The following is a 16148-nucleotide window of genomic DNA, read 5'->3' as shown; positions in this document are numbered from 1 at the left end:
GCTATAACGAAAACGCAATTTTGTCAGTCCAATGCTTCATAAAAATCGAGACAAATATCATTGCCCGGTTTTTCAAAAGTAATACCTATTAAAACGGACGACAACTTTGTTCATGATACATTGTAGATTCTCATAACAATCGTTGAAATTACTACGTATCATTAGTTTTATATATAGCCTTCACTGCTAAACAACCATATTTGAAGTTTAACCAATACAAAAATTCAACCTTTAATCGATTGATTTTTATATTGATTGGTGTACAGGCATTCTATGTGAACAGGTGATTCGGTTAATGTTAAAATATCTGGAGTGGAGGTTCGTGTATATATTCCCTTAATGAGAATATACACCGTTTGGGATATGTACAATGTATATGGCACTGTAGTGCTACACAAAGACCTTATGACTATAAATAATTTGCCACTGTATGTGGTACACAAAGACATGACTATAAATAATTTGCCACTGTAAATTTGGTACCTTTATACTATGGAGAGACTTCCCATACGTAATCAATACATCAATATTTTTTGTGAATCCCACTTGGGTAACCACTAGAATTATAACGTCATGAAGTGGTGATATACACCTAGGTATTAAAACCATGATACAGACATTTGTGTAACGGACACGTATATCACAATTAAGAAATTCAGCGACGCTTGAGTAAGTAATTTAAATCGTTTCTTAATGAGTTATATTTTTGTTTATGTAAAACAAAAGTATTTAATTTCTATGTCGCCTGAACAGATGCCTAAAATTACATTTGTTAAAACATGTTAATGCGTACTTTATGACAATAACTTGCAAACGCTGACATTTTGTGATGTTAGATTTCCATTTGAATGTCGCAAGAATATATATTATGTCTAATAATTATGATTGTTAAAGACATGTTTGTATGTAACTTTCATCTAAATTGTTAACGCCGATTTTTTAAGGAGAAACTTGCATTTTTAATCTGCTCTTTTTCTTCTTTTCTAGCAAGTAGTATGGTATCATAACTGGCTCTTATATGAATTACGACGTTACAACAACGAGGATGTGTTAATATTGATTTTCGTCGAAAATACTGAGATACGCGCAAATGGATATACCAGGTAGGTACAAATGTAATACGATATCGATTATATAATACCTAAATGGCTCTGGGGATTTTCTACTTTACATACATGCACATATTGTAATTCTTTTCTGAAATATTACATTTTATCTATTACTTTGCACACGTACATTTGATGTGTAATCGATTGTGTTATAAAGCCTATTCTACCATGCTTGCTATGCATCGCTAGTTTTGATTGGTTTAAAACTATGTATTAGTTTCCAATAACCCACGCTCGTGCCAATAAGACACGCTCCTGCCAATAATACACGGTCGCGAGTCACGGCTGTTACAATTCTATATATCTGATATTCACCCGTTTTATAAAAGGTTACTATAGCCGAGTGGGTTAATGGGTTAGTCTTTCAATAGATTTTTATCACGATGCGAGTTCGAATCCTACGGAGGCCCCCATTTTTTTCTTTTCTTTCATCGTTTTTTTTTTTTTTTTTTTTACATTTTCAAAATCAATGCCATATGATAGATGCTCTTGATCGTAGTACTGTATTGCCTGTATATTTCATAAACAAATATTTGCAACAATACACGAATCATCGTTAATTATTTCTTAATTAAATGTAGGATGGGATATAAATAAAATATAAATGAAAGAAAAATGAATTGATAATGAAAAAAAAGTAGATTTATAGAGCTCACATAACTAAACCATTTACTATATGTTATTAAAAAAATAATCAACGATGATTCGTGTATTGTTGCAAAATCTACAACGAGGACGAGGAGATTTTGCAATTAAATCAATAACGAAGGCCGCAGGCCTGAGTTATTAATTAAAATTGAAAATATCCAAGTCCGAGATATTCAAAATTTTGATACTTGTTTCTCACACGAATCAATGAAGTTTAAGTAAATTAGCAATTGTTTGTTTGCTGTATTTACAATGAAAAAAAAATTGAATAAATACAAGAAAGAAAAAACAACAACTTATTAATACACCGTTCATGACTTCCGGTTAGTTTAACTGGGTACCACTACATGTGTGTCGTCTGCTACAAGTTGTCCGTTTCTCTTTGTATATTATGCATGTACTTGCGTTTGGCAGGACGTTGATAATATTGGTCATAAATGATCTGTGGTAAAGTTAAAATTAGAAAATTCAGTTTAATAAGGTATATTGGTATTAAGGGTTAGTAATCATGTCATGTGTCTGAAGCGAGATTCTCATGTGCACTTGTATACGTACTAGGCTAGCTCGTGTAACACTGTTGGTTTTTTAGAGTGCGTGAATCAGTCTTATCACTTCGAAAATACATTAATTTCAATTAGGAACACTGTCCCCGAATACCATTCCAGTCTAGTGGTGTCAAGATACGTTAAATCAAAACTGGTGTACGATGAATTGAATGAAGGCTACAACTTCACACATTCATTCCTTACAAGTCTGTCATTTCGAATTTGAATTGTAAATTTCTGTTACCATTTCTGACTGTTGTTCGGAAAGTTTATGAAGTTATATTAACAGCTGACGCCATTTAAGTCTATCCAACCAACAGGCCTTTCAGAACTTTGATTTTTACTATGTGAGGTTACTCGCATCACATGAAAGTAACCCGTCATGTGATTTTACTGTGTCAGGTTACTCGCATCACAAAAATGCCAGTAACGTGACGGCTGATATCGGTCATTGTAGAAATGTCCAGATGAGCGATACATGTCCTCTTTTCTAGCGTTTTTTAAATTTAGATATTATCTATTGCGCTACATTTGTACAGATAGGACTTGTAATGTTACCTTACGAACACCTCGATAAGCTATCTAAAATATGATATAAGCTTATACATCTTCGTGCACATTGGCCATGGTAGAAAAAAATATGAGTTTATCTTAATTTGCTGAAGATACCTATACTAGCCGATTTGATCGACTACCGAACAATTACGCAATGATTTCGGTAGCTGAAGCAGACAACCACAAACTGTAAGATATTTGATTTTACCTGCATGAAAGGAAGGTTTGTATTAATGTTGGATTCTTGCTGTCGTGGTTCTCAAGTCATCAAAGTATTATATATATACTAATGTTAAAGTAAACTGGGAATTAAACAATGTACACCCAAACGCATGTTAAAGGGTTATCTTACAATAGTTAATTGAGTGGAAAATATTTGTATAGTGTAAACAGTACCATAGTTCGATATGTTGTATTACCAATGTGTACGCAATATCGATGTTTTAAATTGTAAATTTTTACCTGTGAAGGGTTACATGGATATTGTACTTTTCTCGTAATATTTATGACTATTTTGGCGTGCAATGTTTATATATCCTATCCAATCGATCTGGACTGTGATCCTGTTGACAATCCTCTGTAATAATTTCGATAATCCTTTGTGGAGTATACACATATGCATTCAAATACGTGCACCGTATATCATATTTATTTTAAACTACAGGAAGTTCCAAATAGAATGGTGGTGCGTCAGTAGTAATTTAAAATCTGATATATTTTCTAGTAATTTAACTTATATTATTTCTAATATGTAAAACATTTGATTTTGATATTGCCCAAACATAATATATAAGGGGATCATAAATAGATCAGTAAAGACTAATGACTAACGTTGCATGTAAACGTTTACTTTTGGTCAGGTGAACGTTTAAATATTTCCTTTTTATTTCAGAATTGCTTGCAGTTTAACAATTGACTTCTAAATGAGTTTCGTCATCATCAAACTACAACAGCGAAAATGTGTTGTGTATTTAATAGTTTGGATTATGGATAATATACTCTCCACGCTGAGATCCATTTCAATGGATACACAAGGTTGGTACTTTTATGATATTATGATTATGATTGTTCTATGTTTGTAATGCGTATTTATTTATCTAATGTATGCGTGTTTCTTAGAAATGCTATGTTAACGTGTTCTGTAATGTAAGTACAATTGATTTGTTATCAGTTCTGTAACTTGGCCCCTGATCTGTTGAATTGAAATAAATAAATACACAAGACGTATAAGAAAGAACAGAACCTCAAATGCAAGTCAGGTTTGTAGAAAGTAAAAGAATTGGCATTTCCTTTATCAACCTAACTTAAATTGATCTCGACTTCTGAAGGGTCGTATGGGGAAGAGATAGCAGAATCTGTTATGGATAAATATGAATAAAACCAATCTGATTGTGCTGCAGGAAAATGCCTTTCTACATATACAAATATATTTGTTAATTTTAAAGTCCAAATAGCCACCAAAGATAAATAAAGATCTGATTTTTAGGTTTCACAATTGATCTGAAAAACAAGAAGATTCTTGGAATATTATACAATATGACACTTTTAGCATCACTCATTACGCAATAGGGTAGATCATGGAGAGATATCCACGCCATTAAAACTGTTATCATGCGCTTAAAATGCGAGACCTGGCGGAACATAATGGCGTCATGATAATGAAGTTCGCTATTGTGATAATGTAACCTCGAACTTTCATACCCGGGAAGTATTTGATTTCGATATATCTAAGTTTAAACTAACAACGATTGTTGATTTGACAGGGTCAACATATCTATGCTATCGGATTTTTATTCTTAACACAAAATTCCTTTAAAAGAAATTGTTTAATCGTACAAAAATGTTTAATGGCTCCAAATGAATAACCATACATAGGCCCACTTATAAAGACATTGTTTTATTTTTTTTTTTTTAATATATATATACATACCTTACCAGTAGTATACATTGATACATATAGTTCCGTGTATTGCCTTCTTTATATGATAAAGCATAATGATTGTCCATTAATTCCCCAGCATAATGGAAATACTTGATAACATGATTTCCGGAGGCTGCAGTCGATGTCCCTTATAAACAATCAATGCACGAGAACATGGATTTGTTTTCTTTCAGTGCTTCACTTAAAATAACCACAGTTCTACCTATATTTATATACAAATTTAGTTATAGGTAATGTGGTATAATACATGCTTAGATACGGAATGCAGAAACGTAAACATCTATGTGAAGAAAATAAAAATTATCTGTCATTGATTTATTTTGTAAATTTTGCATCATATCTTAAATACCTGAGCGACAGCGATATGTTGATTGAAGAGGTCTAGGTGTATTATATACACAAATTGTTTATGTCGGTAACGCTATAGTCAAATATATCTAATTTCTAAGCGATATACCAGAAAGTCTGTACTTTCGATTTGAATAATCAAATGTACAGTTACTCAGTAGTACCAATGATGGTGTAGGTGGTTCAATTATTATTTTTTTAAACTTTGCTGCTTTCATAATTATCTTTTTATTTCCGTTTGTCGAGCTCGGTGGGTCCTCTCTTATACAAACCAAAATGATTTGTGTAACATTGCCGCCATACAAACGCTCGCTACACCTCGGACTTTCACATAACTACTCGGAAGCCTTTAATAAAATGCAAATACTTTCTTCAGCCTATCCGCCATTGCCGGCTATATGAAGGTACCCATGCATATATTACGGTTCTATCAATCTATTTGTGTATGGTATGTAGAATTGTTTATGGAGACAGATGTGTTCGTTCCGATTTGATCAGTTTGCTTTTTATGCATCATGAATAAGCAATTCGAGTGTGAATACGTTTTGTATATATTGTTGTTGACTAGGTGTCATTAAAACAGCATTTTAAATTTCAATTTACTTAATGATGACACTGATGATTTAAGATTGCTTGTAGATGAATGAATAATGCACGATTTGCTTGAGTTGAAGTGACCACATTTTATTCACACCAATATTGGTTTAACATTAGTCAAATTTAGGGAAATATGCGTTGTGTTGTTAGTATGTCATAGAGCAGAGTGTAAATTTAATTTCCTTAACCTGGAATCACAGATTGCTTTGGTATACATAGAAAATGACTGATTTGGTTGCATTTACTTCTTTATTTAGATTCAAATTTTCTAAGAATAGAATTAGCTACAGGAATAACCAAATGACAGTTGGTTTAGACTTATTGTATCTACCCCCATTGGTTACGGGGTGTGGCGGAATAAGGTAATATGACATAAACAATCTGATTTCTCGGACTTGAATATGTCAAAACAAAGTATTCGTTTGTTAAATATGATTCATTCAACGTATGAATTCGTTACCCTGGGACCACACGTTCTCCAATAGAGCATTGGTAAATTTTACCATAATTACTTCCCCGCATGGTAAGTTTCCTATTGTAAAAATGTTGTCCGTCCGTCCGCACATCCGTGCTTTGGTCTCACCGACTGCTCTTTTGAGTCCTGAGATTATATAAGAATACAGAGGGACAACCTTTCTCAAACTTAACTTCCTTTTGTTCTGTGATGTAAAGATGTGCAATATGGGTGAGAGGAAGATCCTAATGGTTATGTTATGTCTCTGTTACTAACAACATAATCATGAATATATTGTCAAAATATATCTCTTACAAAAGCCAAAACATTCTAAATAGGCTGTGGCTGATGTTGTTAAATATAGAAATGGGAATATACTTTCAATCATAACACTTTGGTTTCCGGAGATTATCTCAGAATGCATAAAGCATTACTTTTAAATCATATGATGTTGCACATCCAGGGTGTTTAAAGTTCTTATTGTGAAGGGCAAGGCCGATGACAATAAAAATAAAAGTGTGTAGTATTTTGACAGAGAATGATACGTATCATTATATCTAGTGCATTCAAAGAAGAAGTGGTATGCAGTTTCAATACTAGCATTACAAAAACACATGGGTGAATCGGATAGATGATCTTAGAAGAGGTCAAAGTTAAGATTGCTAGCATTATTTCTTAGTTGACAGAGAAGAATGTTCATCTCTCGATTTCCTAATAGTTTGAAAACATCAGTAGTATCTGAATATGGTGCTGAGAGATTAATTTTTCAAACTGATAAATAGAGTGAACATTTTCTAGACTAGAGGCAATGTTATTGAATCCATGAAACATGGAAGGAAAGAAACTATTAAAATAATTAATTATTCTGCATAAAGGTGGATCAACTAGTCTAACTGATCTAAGTGGATATCCATATAGGGTTGGATCATGGAGATAGGGTTCAACAATATCATTCAAATAATATGGTGATTCATTATGGAGAATTTTGTACATCAACAGTAGTTTGTGTTGTTTTCGTCTACTTTCTAATGTTACCCATCCTAATTCTTTGTACAAAATATGATGTGAGGTACATCTACGCAATCCTGTTATTATCCTAGCAGCATGAAGTTGGACATATTCTAAAAGATCTTTTAAGTTTTGTGGGCAATTGTCCCATACCACATCAGCATATTCCAATATGGTCTTATATAAGAAATGTAAATAGTATTTAATGTTTTTTTCATCCAGCTGAAGTTTCATGATCCTTAAAATATTTAACCTTTTACTTGCTTTTTAAAAAATGTCATTAATGTGATCATTCCATCTAGCATCTTCACTGAATGTAAGGCCTAAATGTTTATGAGTATGGGTCACAATTACTAGCTCATTATAAAAATATATGTCTGGATGAGTAGAATTTTGTTTTTTAGAAAAAATAACAGATTCAGTTTTATTTGGGTTGAACTTGATATCCCATTTGGTGGCCCAGTTCTTAGTATTAGTTAGATCATCTGTTAATTGCCCAGCTAATGGATTATGATCATCATCTGTTATAGCGTACAGTGATGTGTCATCAGCAAACAGCTTAAGGATCATCTATATAGCAGAATTGTGTTGAATTTCAAACACGAATAAATACCTAAAGATTTTCACAAAAAAATGTCATGTAATATACCAAAATGGCACGTAGATTCTTACAATCACCAATATTATGTTATAGATGCTACCAGTTTTTTCTGTAGAGTAACTTTGTGGTAAGATTTGGCATGGAATAATTCTAAGTCACGCAAATGATCAAACCTGAAAAATAGCCATGCTGTTATGTTCACAAGTGTCTATAGCACAGGGTAGAAGCATTTGTTTGACCAGATTTTACTGTATGTACGTATACACACTTATTTTGACCTTGAAATGCAAATGGCGGCTGAGAATAATATTACACAAATATGGCTAAAAAGAGGCATTTCAGATAATAACAAAACTCCTATATATCTTACTTTTAAGATATTTCATCATAATTACATGAACATTTGAATGTCAATTTGTTAAACTGGTGAGTTTGCAGCCTTTTTCAGAAATAGGCATATTTTACCCCAAACTCAACGGTTGAACATTTTTTCATAAAAGCAGCCTTCTTGCCACTTCAAGAATACTTTATATTGTCTAATAAGAGCATTTTTGATGTTTTAAATACCTCCTTATACGCCATATTTATGTGATATCATTCACGACCGCCATTTGCAATTCAAAGTCAAAATAAAAGCAGCATTTATACAATAATGTCAAAGCTTGTCAAACCAATGCTAATTATGTCCCCCTGAAACATGCATTTTTCTTACGTTTTGTTGAAATTTACCAACAGCTTAACAAATTACATGTCAACAGCAAGACCCAGGGTTGGCCATGATACATACTAAAAGTTCATCATGTTACTTCTGTGACATTGCACACTATTAGGGATTTATAGGCCTGTACAATATCAATGTTTTGACTGGATTTGCTGTTTAGATGCCCCTTAATAACATTCGCAACACAGTCAACTAAATCATTTATATAAAGTGAAAACAACATTGGACCGAGGACCGAGCCCTGGGGTACCCCCGCATTTACAGACCTGAATGTAGAGATAAATCCCTCAGTTTGTACCCTTTGCTTTCGATCATATAAAACATCTTTAAACCAAAATAACAGTTTCCCCTTAATACCATAACGTTGTAATTTATGTAAAAGTTCATCATGCCAAACACGATCAAACACCTTGCTTATGTCACAGAAAACAAATCTAACTTCTTTATATTGATCAAGGCTTTGTACAATAGTATGATAAATAGCTAACAGCTGGTTAACAGTTTAATCATTTGGCATAAACCCTTATTGATGTTTAGTGATAATATTGTGTTCTTTCAAATAATTATGCAAGTATTTAAAAACTATTCTTTTCTATTATTTTACTTAAATAAGATGTAATAGAAATAGGCCTATAATTAAACACATTATTAACCGACCCCTTACATAATTCTAAAGCTTTAAGCCACTTCATCAAATAATGCTGGTGATTAATATGATTTAAACCAGCAAGTTTTGCAGAGGATCAGGATTTGTTGCATATCCTGCATGAAATGTATATAGTAAGCTTAACTTCTTCCCAAGAGACATGCCCTGCAGTGAGGGCATAACAGTTGTTCTTGCTGCCACAATCACAAGATCTAATACAGACGGCCAAATTAAAGATAGTATCTTCTGTCCTATTTAAGCGTTTTCCCTTGAAAGCGTTCAACTTTTAAGAAATATTTTGGTTCCAAGACCTTCAAAAATATTTCAGCAAATCTAAAAACTAAACTTTTCTATATGAACTATTGTAAAAGTTGGTAAATATGATAGCCCATTGTAATAACTTAACACATGTACACACACGCTCACACACAAAAATATAAAAACAAAATAATAAAAATGAAAACAAAACCGGATTCAAAAGAAGATACACATGATATATAACCCCTTGACTCATAAGTCAAGAACATATAGTATTGACAGGTGACCTGAATGTTAATATGTTAAACTTACAACCTCATAGTCATCTCGGCAGATTAATAACAAAATTTAACTTCAATAGCTTTGAAATGATCCTACTAGGATAATAGCAACTACATCAACCTCTATAGATGGTGTCTTTTCTAATAATCATAATTTGGTTAAAAATGTAGTTGTAACTCCTCATATTTGTAGCGACCATTGAGTTATTAAATTCAATGTCTCATATAATGTGTTTAAACTAAAACCTTATCAGCAAAAAGTATTGATCTATCATGAAGCTGACTTTGAAAAAATGAATAGGAATTTGAGTTAAATAAATTGGGAATTATTATCAGAATCACATACTAGTAATGAATTTAATGATGTTTTGTGTGATGCTATCAATGAACAAATATCAGAATGTATCCCTATTAAACTAATAACAGTGAGACCTAGTGATAAAAAATGGGTTACAAATGAAGTTAGATTAAAAATAAGACAAAGGAATAGGGTACATAAGAAAGCAAAATTAAGTAATCTGCCAGCCCATTGGGAAAAATGAAAAATATAGGAAAGTCAGGAATGACACAATTACTGTTATAAGAGAATCAAAGAAACAATTTATTGGTAATTAACAAAAATATTTAGCAAACAAAAACACAACTCCTAGCAACTGGTGCAAAATAGCTAAGAATGTTATTAAAATAAACAATAAGTCTAGCCCTATCCCTCCCCTTAAATTTGAAGATTCTTTTATTCAACATCCCTTTGATTAAGCGGAATGTCTGAATAAATACTTCACATCCATATCTACCTATTCAGAAAATCTTGAGCCTGTTTCTGACATTGAAATAAACCCTCCACATTCTTTAGAAAATATAACAATTACGCAACAGGACACTAGTGATCAACTTCTTCTTAATAACGATAAGCCACCTGGTCCTGATGGTATGATTCCTAAAATCATCAAGAAACTTGAACCTTCTATCACACTTCCTCTTACTTTACTCTTGAATAAAACTATTCAAACTGGAGTTATCCCCCTTCGCTGGAAAACTGCAAACATAAATGCTATTTATAAAGGAAAGGGGTCAGCTACTACCTTAGGTAGAGACTAATTTAGTTTGACACATCTGCAGACCCAGACAGGCTAATGAAACACATGGAATGAATTGCATATTTTCATTGAAAGCATAACAGCTTACAGTTATATCTGGATTTGGAACAGATATGAATTTAATTTTTGAGGTCTCAATAATATTGTAGTAATTAGCATTATCATCAACAATGCAAGATCGTTACAAATTTATACATGTAGACTTAATGTAATGACAGTTACAATTTACAGTTGGTACTGTTATCATTCATTCAGATGACAGCTCGTTGGACATGGGTAGACGTATTTACAATGTCACATCTGACGTGTGAATTGACACGTGTCTCAACCTTTCGACATGTGTCAATCAGATTCTGGGTGTTGGACCTTGCCAGGTGGTACTTCGTGGACCATGATGGAATGACCTTCGAGTGCGTCATATGCGGAAAAATGCATGCATATAGAGGTATTGTTATCATAAAATACTACTTACATCGGTTTTTCTATTTTTTAAAGCAATTTCATCTCGTCATACATATATTGTGGACCAGTCTTGGATATTGCATAATAATTTTCGCAGATAAGATAATGAGGAAAGGAGGAATTTTATTTTGAAGTATTAGTGATATTTTTGATATTTATATCTTGTTGAGATTTGTTAATATGTTGATATTGAACGGGTCCACCGTTATGAGATCAAATCCAAAAGGGAAAAGCTAACAACAGGTAAAGGGAACTGTGACGATTACACATCATCTTTATTATCAAATCAGTATAATGTAGTAGATATGAGGAAGTATATGTGTAGCTCTAAAATACTTACAACTACACTCACATAATGTAATATTGGTTTGTTCATCTCAATCACCAAAGCCGGATAGAAAATAAATCAGTGTGTAGCGATTGTAAATAATATCAAATGTTTTATCGTAGAGGGCTTTCGTTAGTTTAGTTACTTTTTGCAAATGAGGAAAACAATGGTGTACAGTTTAACTACTACAAACACAAGTTCATGAGGAATGTGATGCTTCGTAGATCAAAAATAATAAAACAGGAAAATGTCTTCGTTGACAGAGTATGACATTCTATTTTCTATCACCTGCGTTGGCAAAGGGAGAAAGAAATGATGGTGATGTTAAGTAGATCAAACCTTGCTTCAACTTTATCGTGATCCTGGTATGTGTACAGAATATAGCTGTTTGGCTTTAACGTGTGTTCTTCACCAAGAGATTGTAGATATTTCTTTTTTAATTTCCAATAGGCATGAGTTTGTATTGTTGAAAAGGGGTTCAATTGAACCGTTAGATGATTCGGGACATTTTCCATTAAGCTCTTTGTATACAATAATAAGTCTATTTATTCCATCTTGCAGACAGAGAGTCCCAACAGGATTCACAATAAAGTTAAAAGTGTGAGGTTCATTTACGTTTTTTTTTTTAATTTCTTACTAGGACATTATATAATAGAGATTGGACAGTAATTTGAGACATCCTTTTTATCACCTTTGCCTTTACATATAACATCAATATTAGACAATTTCCAAGAAAGAAAAATTAAACCATCTGATATCTTTTAAAAAATAATGATTTAGTGATTAGTGATGAAGAAAGAAGCTGACTTTCGGTATATTTTTATCAGATCATTCACATTTCAGAACATTAACTGTCAGTAAATCCTGCCCTTGATATAAAAGGTCATCAAGTGGAGAAGGAGATTCGGGAAGAGGAGACATAGGATCAATGTCGATTTTGATATGGCTGTAAAATAATCAACAACGCATTCGACTTAATCGAATTGATATAACAGGACAGTGTTATAGTACTTTTAATAGTGGAATAATGGGTGACCTGTTGATTTTTAGAATAGGTTTTGTAGTTTTCCACTATCTAGACGATGGCAGTTGGGTCTTTCAGATAGTGTTATAAATTGTGAATATATACATCTGTGGTAATAAGTATTAATCTTATTTTCCGAACATTAGCCCAATTATCTCGTTTGACATATATCGCTTATCATTTGGTCGGATAGTAATTTTGTAATTGGTATTCAATTTGTAGCATTGTTAATAGTATCAACAATGCAGTATCAAAACCATTTACATCTTGTTTATTTATAATTATCAATCATTTGATTCAATTTGATAACCCTAGTATTACAGAGAAAGAGGTACAGTGTAGTGAAGTTGATTACACAGTATTCACTGTTAATTGGAGGAGTAACAATTACATTTTTAACAATGTATATATTATTGCTGCTTGAAACCAATGGCTTGCCAATGATTTGCCTTCACAGTGGTGTTATCTACTATCGGTAAGCTTGATGCTTAACGCTGGCTGTAGAAAAAGGTTCTCTTTCCCCTCCACAGTATGAACTGTTAAAGATATCTTAATCAATATGTATTTAATGTATATTACATATATTCTTTTACTCAGAATACCATTATGTTTATTTGAGAAAATCATATTGATATTGAATACAGATCTGTGCAATATACAATTCCTACTGCCTTATAGAAAATGAAAATATCGAAGTCAGATATCTACAAAAAATGTCCAGCTTTTTAATAAGAGGCTAAAGACCTCAAAATAATTCAAAAATAGCCCTTCATTTCATTTTTCATTTAAGTCCCATTAATAATCTGTTTTCCTTTGTGGTAATTTCCACGAGCAATGGGTAACTACTTGTTTATATAGTGATATAAAAGCATTTACATGCAAACATAAATCAATTGTCCACACCTAGCATTTGTCCATATATTTTTCAAACTGGGCCTACTTATCTTTCAGTGGTATATTTCAAAGGTTTAAACAAGCCCTTTTCCTTATTAGACACTATATCTTGCTCTAACAAGAGATTAAAGTAATGAAAGTTGAAAACTGCACTTGCTCAGCTTATGTTTTTCCAGCCTGCTACCCTGTCTCCAGAGGTTAAACCACGATCATTTATTTGATAAATCATTGCCCTCCCAAATGATGTTTCCGTCCAAATATTGTTAAATCCATAGTCAGGTTCCCGTTTCGTGGCCTCATATCTTTGTCTCAAATGTTTGTACATACCTGATTTATATAAATTATGGAGTCCCTCCCCGATAATAGATAAGCCAAAGGTTTAGGAGGAGAAAAAATTTAACCTTCGGGTCAGATGACTACTTGGTCTAACTTACAGTTTTTCATAGAAAAAAAGACCTATACAGCCGATTTGCCATTTCAAGAGTCGTCAGTAAAGTTGAGGGACGAAACAATTAATGCGAAGTAGACGACCGAAGAAACACAAAATGAAATAAGAAAAAAAAAGGGATTTCTGTTAGGGAGGCATAGGTAACCAGATCATCTTATTCAAACACGAATTCTTAATAACATTCCAAATCATTTCAAACTGAAATATTTACTGTAGTTTGTATTGTAGCATACCATGCCTAATTGCAAAATGAAACCCTAGTAGTCAATGTTGTGTTTCGGTCTGTTATAGAAAGAAGATTTTCTGAAGATGAGTTGCAGTCGATTCATCATACCGACTGTCGAGTACGAATCAATGGAGTCCGGACACGTAACTAATGCTATGTAAGCAGGAAGACAGCTGTTTAATATGATAAATTACAATGTTTATCTTATATTTGTTTGACAGCTAGTTGAAAATACAAGGATTATAAAATCTCATATAAATGTCTTTGATTGGTGCTCTCGAAATCAGCTAAACTTTACAAGAAACTCTTTTTCAAAAGTACAAATAGTGCTGCTGTGAGAGCATCCCTGCATACATGTTTATAGTCAAATAGCTGTTGATCCCCTATATCCACTATTCATAAAGTTGTTTTATATACGCTTATAACCTTTGGGGAAAATATGCTAATACATTTCTTTTTACTTTGTAGATGGATGGAAACCAGACATCAACGCCTTCTTCATATCTACTGCGTCAAAATGCAACACCAAAACAAAAGAGCAAAACGAGTCTTCAAGTGTAAACAGAAGCTATATTAGGCATGTACTTGGTTAAAAGAGAAAAACAGACACTTTACCATATTTTTTTGCATAAATTTCGAAAAAAAACATTAAGAGAACAACTGTGGATATCTGATTAATGAAAATAAAAGACATGCATTAAAATGTCTTTTCTTATGATATAGAAAATGTATTCATATAAACTATAAATCGTCAAAACTAAAACTAGACAATTCAGAGAGAAATATCTCATAACCGTACAGCGAAAGAACCTCCGACCCTTATCCATAAGATTGTGTTGATATGATTAAACAAACGTACAATCCATTGATGTTATCAACATTAAAGAAAGAGTCATTTCAAATAAGTGACCAAAGAAATAACATAATAAGCAATGTGTATCTCGACCATCCGTTGGTTAAGTAATCCCAAGCAAACGAATCGGATTAGTTCTCCAAAGCTTTCTTTAGTCATGGATTTGATAATATGCCATCCTTTTTATAACCAGTTGAATGGAGTCAACTCAATCTGACGGCATTTTAATCATTTTAAAAAACTATCATAACAGATATTGATATAACTTAACCAAAAGTACGTGAGCAGTATATGTATAGATCACTGGTGCCAAAAAAAGTTAAATGCTATTGTAATAATGCTTGCTAATATATATCTAATGTATATACTCGTATGTACATCCCTTGTGTGTCGTTTAAATAAAAGCATTCATAGTAAGGAAGGTAAAGTAGATAATTTTCGGGATATTATACTAAATATAGATTGAAATAAATACATAAGTATATCGGCATGGCTATAAGACAACATGGGGATTAAAACGTCATTGTACATCATAAAGTAAATGTATGTTTGTAATTCCGTCAGAATCAAGACAGCCTTGTAGGAAAATTTTGGTTTCAACCATTATCATTTCAATGATTATGAAAAGAGGTAAACATCAACAGAGCATGCACAACATGAGTTGTCAATATAATTTCTTAATTGACAAAGATTTATAAAAAAAAACTTCAATGATAAATGATATTGAGCTCAATCTATTTCGAAACTTCTTACTATATTTGTGATAAAACTATTGTTATCTATCTATCTAGCTGGAAAATGTAATAGATAAAGGGAAAGAGTCTGATATTTTTATTTCCAATCACAAACCAATATAAGTTTTACCTTAACTAATATTCATCGACCTAATTTTGAAGTAATAACAAATCACCAGTTGAGATTTTTACCAAAATAGTCAACGATTAACCAATTAATATAAAAAGCTTAGGTGAAAAGAGGGATATGTGAAAGTATATGGTACTAAGGGAAACTAAAGGAATTCTTTCAAAATTATCTTTCGGATATAACTGAAAGAGTAATAATTGAAGGCTTTATTTTATTTCAAATTGTTCTGCTCTAGGTTT

General features: G+C 32.3%; 1 long non-coding RNA gene across 1 annotated transcript; it reads left to right on the top strand.

The window, feature by feature from the left end:
- The first annotated feature begins 584 nt into the window (after window positions 1–584).
- LOC117328009 lies at window positions 585–14982 on the top strand. Its single transcript, XR_004532782.1, has 6 exons — window positions 585–669; window positions 988–1103; window positions 3750–3892; window positions 11066–11255; window positions 14258–14349; window positions 14661–14982. It is a non-coding gene; the product is annotated as an uncharacterized LOC117328009 (long non-coding RNA).
- The last annotated feature ends 1166 nt before the right edge of the window (window positions 14983–16148 follow it).

Source organism: Pecten maximus, chromosome 5 (genome assembly GCF_902652985.1).
Source record: "Pecten maximus chromosome 5, xPecMax1.1, whole genome shotgun sequence".
NCBI classification, from domain to species: Eukaryota; Metazoa; Mollusca; class Bivalvia; order Pectinida; family Pectinidae; genus Pecten; species Pecten maximus.
The sequence above is the reverse complement of the archived record's forward strand: the minus strand, read 5'-3'. Positions and strand labels throughout refer to the sequence as shown.